The sequence below is a fragment of the Somniosus microcephalus genome, unplaced genomic scaffold (assembly GCF_052327205.1).
Source record: "Somniosus microcephalus isolate GS21.2 unplaced genomic scaffold, FLI_Smic_1.0 unresolved_chr1, whole genome shotgun sequence".
Classification (NCBI taxonomy): domain Eukaryota; kingdom Metazoa; phylum Chordata; class Chondrichthyes; order Squaliformes; family Somniosidae; genus Somniosus; species Somniosus microcephalus.
Window position 1 is genome coordinate 125,107,054 of NW_028225179.1, and position 15,685 is coordinate 125,122,738.

At 47.3% G+C, this 15,685-nt stretch overlaps 1 pseudogene across 1 annotated transcript; it reads left to right on the plus strand.

Annotated features, from left to right (window-relative positions):
- The first annotated feature begins 934 nt into the window (after window positions 1–934).
- Window positions 935–7,785, plus strand: LOC147095809 (zinc-binding protein A33-like; annotated as a pseudogene). Its single transcript, XR_015074825.1, has 6 exons — window positions 935–1,424; window positions 1,937–2,032; window positions 4,250–4,484; window positions 5,235–5,257; window positions 5,342–5,460; window positions 6,942–7,785. The product of XR_015074825.1 is annotated as a zinc-binding protein A33-like (transcript).
- The last annotated feature ends 7,900 nt before the right edge of the window (window positions 7,786–15,685 follow it).

Consider the following 15,685-nt stretch of genomic DNA (forward strand, 5'->3'; position numbering starts at 1 on the left):
AGAAGGCTGAGGGGGGACCTGATTGAGGTGTACAAAATGATGAGGGGCATAGATAGGGTAGACAAAGAGGAACTTTTCCCCTTAGTAGGGGGGTCAATAACAAGGGGGCATAGATTCAGGGTAAGGGGCAGGAGATTTAGAGGGGATTTGAGGAGGAACTTTGTCACCCAGAGGGTGGTTGGAATGTGGAACTCACTGCCTGAAAGGGTGGTAGAGGCAGGAACCCTCACAACATTCAAGAAGCATTTGGATGAGCACTTGAAATGCCATTGCATACAAGGCTATGGACCAAATGCTGGAAAATGGGATTAGACTGGACAGGGATTGATGGACGGTGCAGACACGATGGGCCGAAGGGCCTCTTTCTGTGCTGTAAAACTCTATGACCCTATATATCAGCCGTTTCTTCATGGTCGCTGGGTCAAAATCCTGGACGTCCGTCCCTAACAGCACTGTGGGAACACCTTCACCACACGGACTGCAGCCGTTTAAGAAGGCGGCTCACCACCACCTTCTCAAAGGCATCTAGACTCGGCTAATAAATGGTGTGGAGATGCCGGAGTTGGACTGGGGTGGACAAATGTAAGAAGTCACACAACACCAGGTTATAGTCCAACAGCTTTATTTGAAATCACAAGCTTTCGGAGCGCTGCTCCTTCTTCAGGTGAAGTGGAGAAATGCATAAAGACACAGCTTATATAGTCAGAGAATCATGTCATGCCAATAAATGGCGGCCTTGCCAGCGACTCGCAAATCACAAGAATAAAAAATACCTGACAGGTGTCCACAATAAACTGTCATTTGATTCAATTATAAAATATACAACACTGGACATGAAAGAATATGAATATTATTTAAACAGTTTGTTTTAAATGGATACGATGGGGGTGTTTAAATTCTTGCAGTCACAGCTGATACAGTTTAGTCTGAGTTTGTCCCTGATCACGTGAAGTGAAAGCCAGGAAGTGCAGCAGCGACCAACAGTTAACAGTGAAAGCACTGGACAGGGAAGGAGAGGGACCGAGATGGCATCTGCAAATCTAACATATGAACTGACCTGTCCCATCTGCCTGGAGATGTTCACCGACCCGGTGTCCCTGGAATGTGGGCATCACTTCTGCAGATCCTGCATCTCTCGGAGTTGGGAGAAGGTCCCGGGAGATGTCTCCTGTCCCGAGTGTCGGCAGGTCTTCGCTCAGAGGAACACCAGGCCCGCTCGGACCCTGGGCAACATCGCCGAGCAGCTCAGACTGCTGAAGGTGAAGGTGACACAGCGGGAGGAGGAGTTTTACTGCGAGGAACACGGGAAGAAGCTGAAACTGTTCTGTGACGAGGAGCAGAAGGCGATCTGTGTGGACTGCTGGAGCTCAGAGCATCAAACTCACAATGTGATCCCTATAAAGGAGGCAGCCCAGAAATACCAGGTGATAGTTCACTGAACTCTCTGCATGTCCGGCACTGATTTAATGTGAAACACAATCTGTACCTGTATCGCCTTTAAACACACCCTCAGGTAATGACTGCTGGATATTGAATTTAATTAATTTTATACACATACAACAGGAAGATCCTGCACCCTAAATTCAGCAGATTACCAACATGTAAATCACAATTATAATTATTCATTGACAGTATTTATTTTATATGTGAACGTTTAGTTACCATAGACCAGTCGAACTTTAGGAGCCCGTGTCCTTCATTCACTCTGTTAATAACCTGAGTCTGTGGCGGCTCATAAACTGGCAGCAGTTCACTGCCCCGAGCTCCCTTGTTAGTGAATAATTCACAGTCTGTCTCTCCCTGCCCTGTTCTAACACTGTACCACGGTCAGAGACACAGGGAATGTCTCCGATTCCCTGTTCTAACATTGCGTATCATTGTCAGGAACACAGGGAATGTTTTCTGTTTCAAACTCCGATGTGTTTTTGTGTCTCAGGAAAAATTGGAAAAGTCATTGGAGTTTCTGCAAAAGCAAATGGATCTCGCTGTTCAATGTAAGAGAGAAGGGGCGGAAGGGATCGCACAGATAAAGGTAGTGGCGTGTCCTCTGGGGTTTGTGTAAAGTGCCCTCTGTTCGTAACTGAGCGTTTAACACAGTGAGAGAGAGTTTTACTGAATTAAGAGCTTTCTGTCCCAGCACACTGCAGGCTGCGCCCTGGACTTCAGCATGAGGGACCGTCTATAAATTGACTTTTTTTTTCAAAACCGTAGGCAGTAAGTTGTTTGAGTCCCATCTTATCCCAAATGCAGACTGCTAGATGAGCCCTTTCTAAATGAGTTTACGTGTGGCAATTATTCCCTCTCCCAATTGAATATCTTAGTCTTGTAAAACTGTGACAATTAGGACAGTCCCTAACTAGCCAGCCCCAAGATTATAAGCAGAATTCCAGAGTCAGTGTGACCCACCTGAATATCTCAGTTCATAGAATCATATAAATTTACAGCACTGAAGGAGGCCATTCGACCCATCCTGTCTGTGCCAGCCGAAAAAGAGCTATCCAGCCTAATCCCACTTTCCAACTCGTCTATAGCCTTACAGGTTCTAGTGCATAGCCAAGTACTTTTCAAATGTGATGAGGGTTTCTCCCTCAACCACCCTTTCAGGCAGCGAGTTCCAGACCCCCATCACCCTCTGGGTGAACAAAGTTCTCCACAACTCCCCTCTAATCCTTCTACCAATTACTTTACATCTATTTCCCCTGATTATTGACCTCTCTGCTAGGGGAAATAGGTCCTTCCTATCCACTCTATCTAGGCCCCTCATAATTATATACAGATTAATTAGATCTCCCCTCAGCCTCCTCCATTCCAAAGAAAACAACCCCAGCCTGTTCAATCTTTCCTCATAGCTAAAATTCTCCAGTCCTGGCAATAGCCTCGTAAATCTCCTCTGCACCCTCTCTAGTGCAATCACATCTTTCCTGTAATGTGGTGACCAGAACTGTATGCAGTACTCTAGCTGTGGCCTAACTAGTGGTTTGTACAGTTCAAGCATAACCTCCCTGCTCTTATATTCTGTGCCTCAGTGAATAAAGGAAAGGATGCCTTCTGCCTTCTTAACTACCTGTCCTGCTACCTTCAGGGATCTGTGGACATGCACTCCAAGGTCCCTCTGTTCCTATACACTTCTCATTATCCTAACCTTTATTGTGTATTCCCTTGCCTTGTTAGCTCTCCCCAAATGCATTACCTCACACTTCTCTGGATTGAATTCCATTTTCCACTTTTCTGCCCAACTCACCAGTCCATTGATATCTTCCTGCAGTCTACAGTTTTCTCCCTCACTATCAACCACACGACCAATTTTTGTATCATTTGCAAATTTCTTAATCATGCCCCCAACGTTGAAATCTAAATCATTGATGTATACCACAAAAATCAAGGGACCTAGTACTGAGACCTGCGGAACCCCACTGGAAACAGCTTTCCAGTCATAAAAACATCCGTCGACCATTACCCTTTGCTTCCTGCCACTGAGTCAATTTTGGATCCAACTTGCCACTTTCCCTTGGACCCCATGGGCTTTTACTTTTCTGACCAGTCTGCCATGTGGGACCGAGGTTAGGCTGACTGGCCTGTAATTACTCAGTCTGTCCCTTTCTCCCTTTTTCATCCGGGCCTAGTGATTTATCTACTTTCAAAGAAGCTAAACGCCTTAATACTTCCTCTCTCACTATCTTTGCTTCATCTAATATTTCACACTCCTCATCCTTAAATGCATCACTTGGAACTCTCAGCTTACAGTTGGTAACTCACTCCTGAAAATCCATAACTGCATCCATAAACAAATTGAACCCCTTGATAAGATTTCAGTCTGCAACTCACTCCCAGGTATCCATTATTCTATATATAAACCATCTGAACCCCTTGATTAGATTCCAGTCTGTAACTCACTCCTGGGTATCCATTATTCTATATATAAACCATCTGAACCCCTCAATTAAATCCCTTGATTATGTTTGGCTTGTAACTCACTCCCATGTATCCAATATTTAGTTAAATTGTTTACTCAGCAGTGAATTGTTATTTGTTGTATGTTTTATGAATCTGTTTATGCTGTCAAGTCTGTGTGACATTTGGTGTGACGAACAGTATGACACACAATGTGACACAATTTACATGCATGACACTTTGAAATATGACAGATGCATATTGGATACAATGCTTTAATCCTATAGAGGGCACACGGAGTCCAGGGACACTGGGATTATGAATACTGCTTGTCTCTTCTGTATTCAATGTGTTCCAGGCCCAAGTTGATGGTCTGAGAAGTGAAATCAAGATGGAATTTGAAAAGATGCCCAAGTTCCTGTCTGGGAAGGAAGAGCTGATGAAAGCAGAGCTGGAGATAAAAGCAGATAAAATATTGAAGGAAATGGAGAACAATTTAAAAAGCACCTTTTGATGAAGTGTCTTCTCTTGAAGGAGCGATAAGAGATCTAAAAGCGAGGCTGGAGGTACAAGAAGCCCCAAAGCTCCTCAAGGTACAAAATGTCCCTCCTCCTTGTACTGGGAATCTAAACGGACAGTAAAATAACTGTCAGTGGGATTGATCTAAAGGGTAAATGGGATCAAACCAGCCCCCTCAGTGAGATCAGGTCAGTAGAAACACTACAACATTCAGGGGCTTGGGGGGCAGTGGGTTAACATACTGACCTTTCACCTCTGGGCTTTGGTTTAGCCTCAATCTGATTGGTGGGATGGACGTTTACTCTTTCTGCTGAGGGTCCAATGGGAAATGAGGTGAGGAAATCTCAGTGCAGTTTCTCCACACAGTATAACAGTGGCACTGACTGGCGATTGGACTCCGAGAGGGCTGGGGTGGGAACTGGAGATGCTCACACGTGTGCAGTTGGGGCTCTTCTCAGAATGGGGTTAAGGTGCATTGTTGAGGCAGAGTAGGTAGAGCTTTTCTCTGCCACTGCCTGTGCTGTTCGTGACCCTGGGAGCGCTTGGTGCTGACGCTGGGGATCTAAACTGGAAAATACACATTTACATCATCTTCCTTGGTGTTCCATATCAGTGTTAATGGAAACAAAGTCTTGGGCTGGGGGTTGCATGTTGTTTACCCCCCTGGTCTTCCATTCTCCAGCACCGAAAGAAAAGGAAAAGTCCTTTTCTGATTGATTCCTTGGTGTCCAGATTCTGTGTCTCTTTATAATTTCCCCATGAGATTTGTACCAGCAGCTCTTTAATCTGATTCAGTAACATTTCTTCTGTTCCTTTCCCCTCAGGATATTGATGCCCTTTTGACCAGGTAAGCAGATTTAAAGAAGCCGTTCTGTGATCTGATCGCTGCTCTCTCTCGAACACGGACTGATCCCCAGCCCTGTTTTTATAGGTGTGAGATCGAGGTTCACAATCCTGGAGCTGTCTCCGCTGAGATACCTGTGGATATAGTTGGCGGACCATTCAAATACGTCGAGGTGTGGAGGGAAATGAGAGCAGTGATTTCACCAGGTATCATTCTCTGTATATCACCTTCTCCCTACTGTTATCCATGTGACTATTGACGTTTAATACATTGGATGACACCAGGTGTTCTCTGTATATTATTGGGTACCTTTCTCCCACCAAGTTAAACAACCTGTATTTAATGATAGTCAGTGTATGGAGGGATCTGCTACTGAGGGACATCACCTGACCTCGGCACTCTTCTGATCGGCTTACCAGGCCACTGGTGGGGCCCACGTGCACCTTTATGGAGGTTGATACACTTCCCTCACTCGGTGTACCAGCCGCCATGACTACATCATGTCCCCTTCCATGGTCAAGGACTGGGAACTCCCAGCTGAGGGAGACCTCACCTTTGGCTCTTCCTCAGGTCCATCATTTGCCTTGTTAGGGGCAGGTCAAATTTCAACATCTCACAACTCTCAGACACATTTTCCAAGGGAGTTCCACTGGTCGCCAACTCCTAAGGAGACCAGGGGAACCCCCAAGGACGTTTCAGACACAGGTCAAAACAAGCAGCCATTTTATTAAGCCAACTGAAGTCATCCTCTGCTATTTGGAGCTGAATTTTCCCCAAGTATCACTCCTTTCATGTGTGAGTGGAGTTGCGGGTGGAATATTTAGGTGTCAGCCGTGGCATGTCGTCCCTGGTTAGAATGTTGTGGGTTCAAGTCCAAACCCAGAGTCCTGAACGCAAAAATCCAGGCTGACACTCCAGTTAAGAACTGAGGGAGTGCTGCACTGTCGGAGATACCGTCCTTCGGATGAGACTTTACACCTTCTCAGGTGGAGGTTAATGATCCCATGGCACTAGTTCGAAGAAGAGCAAGGAGCTCTGCCTGTTGTCCTGGCAGAGATCTCGGAGGGTTGTAGGGCTGGAGGAGATTACAGAGATAGGGAGGGGTGAAGCCTTGGAGGGATTTGAACACAAGGATGAGAATTTTAAATTTGAGGCAATGCTGGACCGGGAGCCAATGTAGGTCAACGAGCACAAGAAGTGATGGGTGAACGGGACTTGGTGTGATTTAGGAAACGGGCAGCAGAGTTTTGGATGAGCTGAAGTTTCGCTCTGTGGTTCCACACATAGAATAAATGACCATGTTTCCAGGCTCCCCATTGGCTGCTGTGTAGACGGAAATAGAACTGTCGCCTCTTCAATCCCATTCAGCCATTAGAAAGGTCGTCACCACTGCCCCAGGCTGGGCTCAGGGAGGGAGACGGAGATCCTACAGCTTCTGGTCAATGAGGCCTTGTCCTGGAGTAAGATCTTTATTTTAAATAAATTGATGAAAACCTGCGCTGTGTAAATAGGACTGAGGGAACGGTGAGGGTCCAAAGGTGAGAAATCTCTTCAGACGCCCTGTCCCTGGGGCTCCACAGTTCCTGGGCTGAGGAAAGTGGTGATGGCCCATCACTGTCTGTACACCTCTTGTGATTCAGTCCTGGTTTTCCTATAGTAACAGCTTCCCATTCATGTTTTGTTTCAGTCCCAGCATCTCTCACCCTGGACCCAGAGACGGCAAACAAACAACTCATCTTGTCCCAGGATCTGACTTGTGTGAAGCACGGGAATAAGGACCAAGACCTTCCTAATCAGCCGGAAAGATTTGATAAATACTTCTTTGTTTTGAGCTCAATGTGTTTCACATCAGGGAGACACTACTGGGAGGTGGGTCTTGGAAACAAGACTCTCTGGATTGTGGGTGTCTGCAGAGAGTCTGTCAACAGGAAGGGAGACAGCAAACATTCACCTGAGAATGGATATTGGGTCATCGGCCAGCTTCCTGAGTACAAATCATTGAATATACCAGACGTCATCTCCCATCTGGAAGTGAAGCCCCGGAAGCTGGGAGTTTACCTGGACTATGAGGGAGAACAGGTGTCATTTTATGATGCTGAAGACATGTCTCACCTGTACACTTTCACTGACACTTTCACCGAGAAACTCTATCCCATCTTTAATCCGTGTAATAATAAAAATGGCGCAAACTCTGAGCCACTCACACTGCTCACTTGTTAGCACAGTGGGGCAAGTTTGCTGAGGTCACGGCCGTGGTGAGCAGCCTTACCCACTGCCCGAGCAGCCCACGTTGCCCTGATCCTCTGCCGTGTACTGCCGGCGGGTGTTTGCTGGTAGAGTGTACAGTAAGTTAACTCAGTACCTCTACCCCTCTCTCTGTCCCTGTCTCAATCTACTGTGACCCAGACACATTGTGCTGGAATATAATGAAGTAGAATGATCTCCTGAATTGTGGTAACTGTGTCCAGCATCATAACAATTAGTCGTGAATCTGTTTATATTTTCACCCTTTAATAAATGTTTGACTTGCAGACTGGACTGACACTGGGTGTGATGATTGTTGAGTCAGGGAAGTAGTAGAAAGAATTAGGAACAGGAGGAGGCCATTCAGCCCCTTGAGCCTGTTCTACCATTCAATTAGATCATGGCTGATCTGTATCTTCGCTCCATCTGCCCGCCTTGATTCTGCAACCCTTAATACTCTTAACTAAGAAAAATTCATCAATCTCAGTTTCAAAATTTTCCATTGACCTCCAGCCTCAACAGCTTTTTGAGGGGGAGAGTTCCAGATTGATACTACTCTTTGTGTGAAGACGTGTTTCCTGACATCACCCCTGAACGGTCTGTCTCTAATTTGAAGGTCATGACCCTTGTTCTGGACTCCCCCACCAGAGGAGATAGTTTCTCTCTCTTTACCCCATCAAATCCTTTAATCATCTTAAACCCATCAATTGGGCAGATTCTTCAATCAGCGGAGAGCAGAGGGACAATGGCTTGGGACCAATACTAGAGGAAAGGGGCACCTGTTCATGGGCCACCTGACCTCGATGACCTTCCCTTGATACTTTCTTCCTTTATCTCCCTGTTTGTGCTCTTCACAGTGAGGATCGTCAGTGCAGTGGAATGGGGTTTACTTTCTGCTCCAATCCCCGGGTCAAGCTCTCCCAGGTTTAATGCCCCATCAGCCTGGAGGCTGTTAAGTGACGGGGGATGGACACTTTCCCACTGGGGGCAACCAGCAGCAGCACCAAGCACTCCCAGGTGCTGCTTGATGTGGTCCTACACACAGTCCCAGTGTAAATACAGCGAGAGGCCTGTCGCTGGTGGGCAGATGTGCCCGCCTGCTACAGAGTGAGCGAGGGTGAAGGGGAGAGGGGTTTAAAGAGATGATTGGTAGTGGAGTTAAGCAGATGGGGGTTATCTTTGCTGCATTTGGTGATCCTGGAGTAGTGGGAAGTTTGGGCAGAAGAGAGTGAGGCACGACAGACCTTGATGTCGTCCAGCCAGATGTGGCGATGGATGGCTGAGCCAGATGTGCACCAGATACACTCAAGTCAGCATCCCTTGAACTTGAGGGTATGAGAAATTAGGCCATACCAGAGGAATCAACTGGGATGCGAGAGAGTAAAGGTTATGCTGGAGATAAGGCTAATGAGATGAAGATTGAGAAAGTGCTAACTCCACCACGAGCAGTAAATGATCCAGTCAAGCGTCCAAACACTTGGTGACATCGCAGTCTGTAGCGCACCCCAAGTGCAATGGCTAGCCTGGTCCTGGAGAGACACCTTCTTGATCATTGTCTTCTGTACAGTGTTTGGGGAAGACAGAAAGAAGCTGAGCCAATTACATAGGATTACACAGGATATACGGTACAGAAACAGGCCATTCGGCCCAACCAGTCCATGTCGGCATTTATGCTCCACTCGAGCCTCCTCCCGTCTTTCCTCATCTAAATCTATCAGCATAACCCTCTATTCCCTTCTCCCTCATATGCTTGTCCAGCCTCCCCTTAAATGCATCATCTATACTATTCGCTTCACCCACTCCCTGTGGTAACAAGTTCCACATTCTCACCACACTTTGGGTAAAGGAGTTCTCCTGAATTCCCCAATGGATTTCTTGGTGACTATCTTATATTGATGGCCTCAAGTTATGCTCTTCCCCACAAGTGGAAACATTCTCTCTGTATCCACTCTATCAAAACCTTTCATAATTTTAATGTCCTCTATTAGGTCACCCCTCAGCTTTTTTTCAAGAGAAAAGAGACCCAGCCTGTTCATCGTTTCCTGATATGTATACCCTCGCATTTCTGGTATCATCCTTGTAAATCTTCCCTCCACCCTCTCCAGTGCCTCTATATCCTTTTTATAATATGGCGACCAGAACTGTACGCAGTACTCCAAGTGTGGTCTAACCAAGGTTCGATACAGGTTTAGCATAACTTCCCTACTTTTCAATTCTATCACTCTCGAAATAAACTCTAGTGTTTGATTTGCTTTTTTTATGGCCTTGCTAACCTGCATCGCAATTTTTAGTGATTTGCGTATTTCTACCCTGAGATCCCTTAGTTTCTCGACCCCACCGAGACTCACACCCTCCAACCGATAAGTGACTCCCCTATTCTTCCTACCAAAATTCAATAAGATCCTGGCTGATCTTCCATCTCAACTCCACCTTCCCGCACTATTCCCATATCCCTTGATTTTCAGGGCCTCTGAGTCCAGTAATTCTTACGTCCACGCCTGCCTGCTGTTTCCCGGTGTTGGCAGGAAGGGATTTGCACGGAGCAGCACCGCCATCTGCTGGCGGTACCAGAGTGTGACCACTCGAAGCGCTTTGAACTGCAGGCCCCGATTTAGTGAGGCTCATAAATCTAAGACAGTCACTAATAAATCCAATAAGGAATTCAGGAGCAACTTTTTTACCCAGGGAGTGGTGAGAATGTGGAACTATCTACCACACGGAGTTGGTGAGGCTTTAAGGGGATGCTAGATAAACACATAATGGAGAAAGGAACAGAAGGTTTACTCTTGATAGTTTACAGTTGGCGATCTGGCATGCCAGGTATTCTCCTGATCCATCAGATGTTATGAGAGCCGATTATAAACCCCCATCCTCCCCTCCCCCACACCATATGAGAACTGGGCGGGGGTGCGGGGGCAGGGGTTAAAATAGAGGCAGGGTCCTTGCCCTCCAGCTCAGCGCTGCACTCAAGCTGTAGTGTATGTACCCGTCTACCTTTAAGGGAACTATTGAATGTAACCGTTCACCTTTAAGAGAACTACTTTAGGTGTGGCACTATTTGTTTGGCTTCTGTATACTGTAATACTGATAGTGACCACACCAGTATATAAGTGTTGTGGCAGGATTGCTGGGGCAGATTTGCCCGGACCTTCGAATAGTAAAGACCTGTTTGTTTGTTACTTCTGAAGTCTGTGTATTTATTAACTGCACAACCCACAGACTTTACAGTGGCGACGAGTCCGATCGTACCCTGCGGCAAGACTACCAAAGCAAGAAGAGCGTCGAAGAGAGGCAACCGCCCTCGTCGTGCTGCTGAAAGAAAACACGAGGCTGCAGCAGGAGGAAGGAGGAAGACTTTAGCAACAAAAGCTTCCGTCTGCAACAGGCACTGACTACCCTTCTACCACGGTACGGAGTGAGCCGATCAGGGAACAAGGCGGCCGAAGAGACTGTGAGTAGGGGAAGGTGTAGAAGTATCCGGAGGATAAGGGCAGAGCACTCGACCTCAGTCGAGGGGGAGCTGAGCCGGTCAGAAGTCGGGTCCAACGGCGTCGGGTGACAGCCGGACCACGATCGGCGGGAAAAGCCGGGCAGCGCCCGCAGCCACGAAGCGCTGAGACTGTGAGTAGGCGCGGGAAGAGAAACCCAGCCGCAGCCGGGGAGGGAAACACCGGTCTGCGAGAGGGCTGGGAGGCGAACAGGAACCGTGCGGGTGGGAGAGAGAGACAGAGCCGAGCAAGGGGAGAGAGACTGCACGAGAGCCAGTCCAGCGGCTGAACTGTCCTCCACCAACGGGGTACCCAGAGCCGGTAGAACCGAACGTGCGGGAGAGGGAGAGACAGAGCCGAGCAAGGGGAGAGAGACTGCGCGAGAGCCAGTCCAGCGGCTGAGCTGTCCTCCACCAACGGGGTACCCAGAGCCGGTAGCACCGAACGTGCGGGAGAGAGAGCGACAGAGCCGGGCACGGAGAGAGAGACTGCGCGAGAGCCAGTCCAGTGGCTGAACTGTCCTCCGTTAACGGGGTGTACCCAGCGCCGGTAGAGCCGTGCGGGCGGGAGGAAAAGACAGAGCCGAGTAAGGGGAGCTGTGCGGAAGCCAGCCAGCGGCTGAACCTGTCCGCTGTGGGGGAAGCGTACCCCTTCCACCGGGAAGAAACGCGGTTAGCCGCCATTAGGCGGAGAAGACGCCAGAAGCGGGAAGCCGCCATTGAAGTGGGCGGGGCGAGAAGGAAAGAGCGGGAAACCGCCGATTTCGCAGGAAAACCGCCATCTTAGAAATAAACAATTAAATAAGAATACTTAAAGAAATACTGGTGCTGCTCCCAAGGGAAGAAAGATGCCTAAGCGAGGGAATATTAACGACTTTAATTCTGAAATAGAAGACTGGGCCACGTACGTGGAATGCATAGAGATCTATTGCGAAGCCAACAAAATAGAGGAAGACGATAAGGCGATAACATTGCTAAACTCGATGGGGGCAAAAACATACGGGCTCTTGAAGCATCTAATAGCACTAAATAAACCAGCGGATCAGACCTTCGAAGAGATTGTGGCTGTGCTGAAGGACCATTTGAACCCCACACCGTTGATGCTGGCTGAACGGTTCAAATTCTACGCAAGAACGCAGAAGAAAGACGAAAGCAATGCGGAATACTTGGTCGAACTGCGTAGGCTAGCGAAATACTGCCAGTTCGGAGGGAATCTGACAGAAGCGCTGCGGGACAAGTTCGTATGCGGATTGTCCAAAGAAGGGACGCAGAAGCGACTACTGGAAGAGAACGACCTCACACTGGACAGGGCTGTCCTTATAGCTGCATCACACGAAGCCGCAGCGAAAGGAACGGCGGAAATGCAACTAAAGGCGGCGGCACTCGGGGTGGACCAAATTACTTCAAGCACAACAAAATGCTACCGCTGTGGGAAGACAACGCATGACCAGAATCAATGCTGGTTTAAGAACCAAGAGTGTAGGAAATGTGGCAAACTGGGTCACATCGCGAAGGTATGCCGGTCCGGGAAAAAGACCAACAATCAAAGGAAGCCACCACAAGAAAAGTACAACAAGGTACACAAGGTGGCTGAGAAGAGTTCAGACGAACAGAATTCAGACTCAGACCCAAACAACCAGGAGCTGGGTAGTTTGAGAATCCACAATGTGGGTAAAGAAACGGATCTACAGACCATCTGGGTCATACTAAAAATAGCTGGAGTCCAAGTAAGAATGGAGCTGGACACTGGATCAGCTCTATCAGTCATCAACCGAAGGGACTACCACCGGCTATTCTCTCACATGCCTTTAAGAAATACCAAGTTCGTATTACAGACATACACGGGGCATAACGTATACCCCGTGGGGAAAATAAGAGTCAAGGTGAGAGATAGGGGTAAAGAACACCCAAGAATGAACTTGTACGTATTACCTGAGGGAGGACCACCACTTCTAGGACGGGAGTGGATTAAGAAAATAGACATGGAATGGCATTACCTAAAAGCCATAATGAGGGAGGACTCGGTGCAAGCTATTAGCTCAGATTCTGAAATGGATGATGATAAGACCAAGTCAAATATGGAAGACAAGGCTAAAAGGGACTTGCCGACGATGGGGAAGAAAACGAAGACAGGCAGAAGGACTTATGGTACCAAGAAGAATAAAGCTGCAGAGCAGAACTCCAGGTTGACAGAGAATTCTGAGCCTGTTCAAGCAAAGGATTCATCCACGCCGGAAGAACACCGAGCTTGGATACAGACTTATGTCAAAGTACGACAACAATTAGAACAGTTGAGTGACCGTCTCGTTCAAGAGATGAAAAATATGGAAAAGTTCTGGGACACCGAATGGGAGAACCTGGAAAGACAACAGAGACAGCTAGCTCAAGTAGAGAGCGACCATAGAGCCATCGTGGCCAAATACCAATCACATTCCCCTGATGCTGTTCAGGAACTAGAATATTTACAGAACGAACCAAAGGAAGAGGAATCTTCAGGAAGCCAGGATTTTATTCCATTTCTTCTCTACGACTCCTTACAAGCAGAGTGTGAGAAGTTGAAAAAACAGTATGAACAGGCCCAGGCTACAATTCTGGAGGGGGTTAACTCGGCAGCCTCCGAAAAGCTAGTTTCAGTAGAAGCATATGAACAACTAAAGGTTGAACATGAGCAAGAAGTCCAAAGGCTGCAGGAAATTCTTGATGAGCTCAAGGCCAAGACAGACTCATCGGTAGAAGTTCTATCCATGGATGAGAAATTAGAGGTGAAAAACATGGCAGAGCTGGAAAGACAGGATGTCCAAGAACTCATAAAAACATTGAAGGACACCCAAGACAAATATGAGGCGGCAATGACCGAGGTTCAACAACTTGAAGAACAGATCCAACTGGGAATCCTTTCAGTGGAAGAAAAGGAAACTGTAAGAATGGTCCCTGAACATGAACTAGAGAGCATCAGGGCGCAACTTTTCCGAGCGCTGAAAGCCAAAGTTCAAGAGGAACAGAAGGTGGAAGTATTGGAGGAAAAGGTGGATGAAATGGAGAAGACTCTGATCCACCGTGTTCCCAGGGAAGAGTTAACGGTCAGCCAACTGCTTCATATGCTGAAGGACAAGACTTGGCAAGGGGAACAATCTGAACACGAGCTTCAATCTTCAGGGGGAACGAGTTCGGAGCTATCAAAAGTCACGGAGATAGCTGAGGTGGCAGCACAAATTTTACAAGGATGCCAAAAGTACGTTGAATCACGTCAAGGTGAACAGAAGAATGTGGAAACCGTTACTTCAGTAGAAGGGTTAAATAGCCTGATAACGCAATTCCCGATGGAAGGGAAGGTATTGAACTCACAAATGAGGTCCGTCGTGAAGGAATGGCAGATAACCCAGGAAGAGCGGGATGAATATGAATGCATGAAGAAGTCTTTTCAAGAAAGATGTCTAGGGAAGGAACCACCGTCAGCTAACGTCCAGACGGGTGAGGAGGAAGAAGAAGGCTATCTCGCTGGCCTAACTCGGGACGAACCTGAATATTACCATGACCTGTTGAGTGACACGGAATATTACGAGGATGTGGTCTGCCCAGCTTGTGATGAAAACTCCCAAAGTGCTGAAATCCGGAGGAAGCACTTAAGGTCTAAGGAACATCGAGAGTTGGTAGCGCTACAGCGGGCAGCCGAGAAAGGAGCTCCGAGAGTTTCAAAAAGGCAGAAAAGAAAAAGAAGAAGCAGAAGATAATAACTGTCTAAAATATTAGCAATTCTACCATTCCAGGCGGGACATTATGAAAGGAGCTAAATTAGTTGAAAAACTGGAAAATGTCAAGACAGCCAGTTGGGCGTAAAGGTCCGCACTGCTGGTTCAACAGGACGAAAGTCCAAGCTGTTATGTCAAGAAAAAGGCTATGGAGGAGTCACGCTAGCCAGGGGAACCGGCTACACCAAAGAAATGTTGTTCGGAACGAGTCAAGATCAGAGACTAAATCTATGAACTGTTCCCGCAGAGACTGAATCTGTGAACTGTTTCCACAGAGATTATATCTGTAAATTGTTTTATATGACATTGACTCCACCGAGATTATATCTGTAATTTGTTTTATAGGAAGTTGAAGATATGTATGTTTAACGGGGACTCTGTAAGTAATAAGCTAAAAAGGGAGGATCGTAGTGTATGTACCCGTCTACCTTTAAGGGAACTATTGAATGTAACCGTTCACCTTTAAGAGAACTACTTTAGGTGTGGCACTATTTGTTTGGCTTCTGTATACTGTAATACTGATAGTGACCACACCAGTATATAAGTGTTGTGGCAGGATTGCTGGGGCAGATTCGCCCGGACCTTCGAATAGTAAAGACCTGTTTGTTTGTTACTTCTGAAGTCTGTGTATTTATTAACTGCACAACCCACAGACTTTACACAAGCTGCCTCGGATTTCAGGAGGGGTGCGAGGCCCTTGCCGCAGGTGACCAGAAGCTTGGTCACAGAGGTAGGCTTTAAGCAGTATCTTAAGGTCGGGGTTTGATGGCACCATTTGTACTCGCAGTAACGCCCAATGGAAGTCAATGGAAAGGAAAATTGCACGGGGTGTTCAACAAGCGGCCGATTCACTACGGCCCGTGCAGTGCCACCACCGAAGTCGAATTTCACTCCCTTTTTGGTCCAAAGGCGGTGCCCCTTTAAAGAGCATTATTGTTTTGACGACATGTC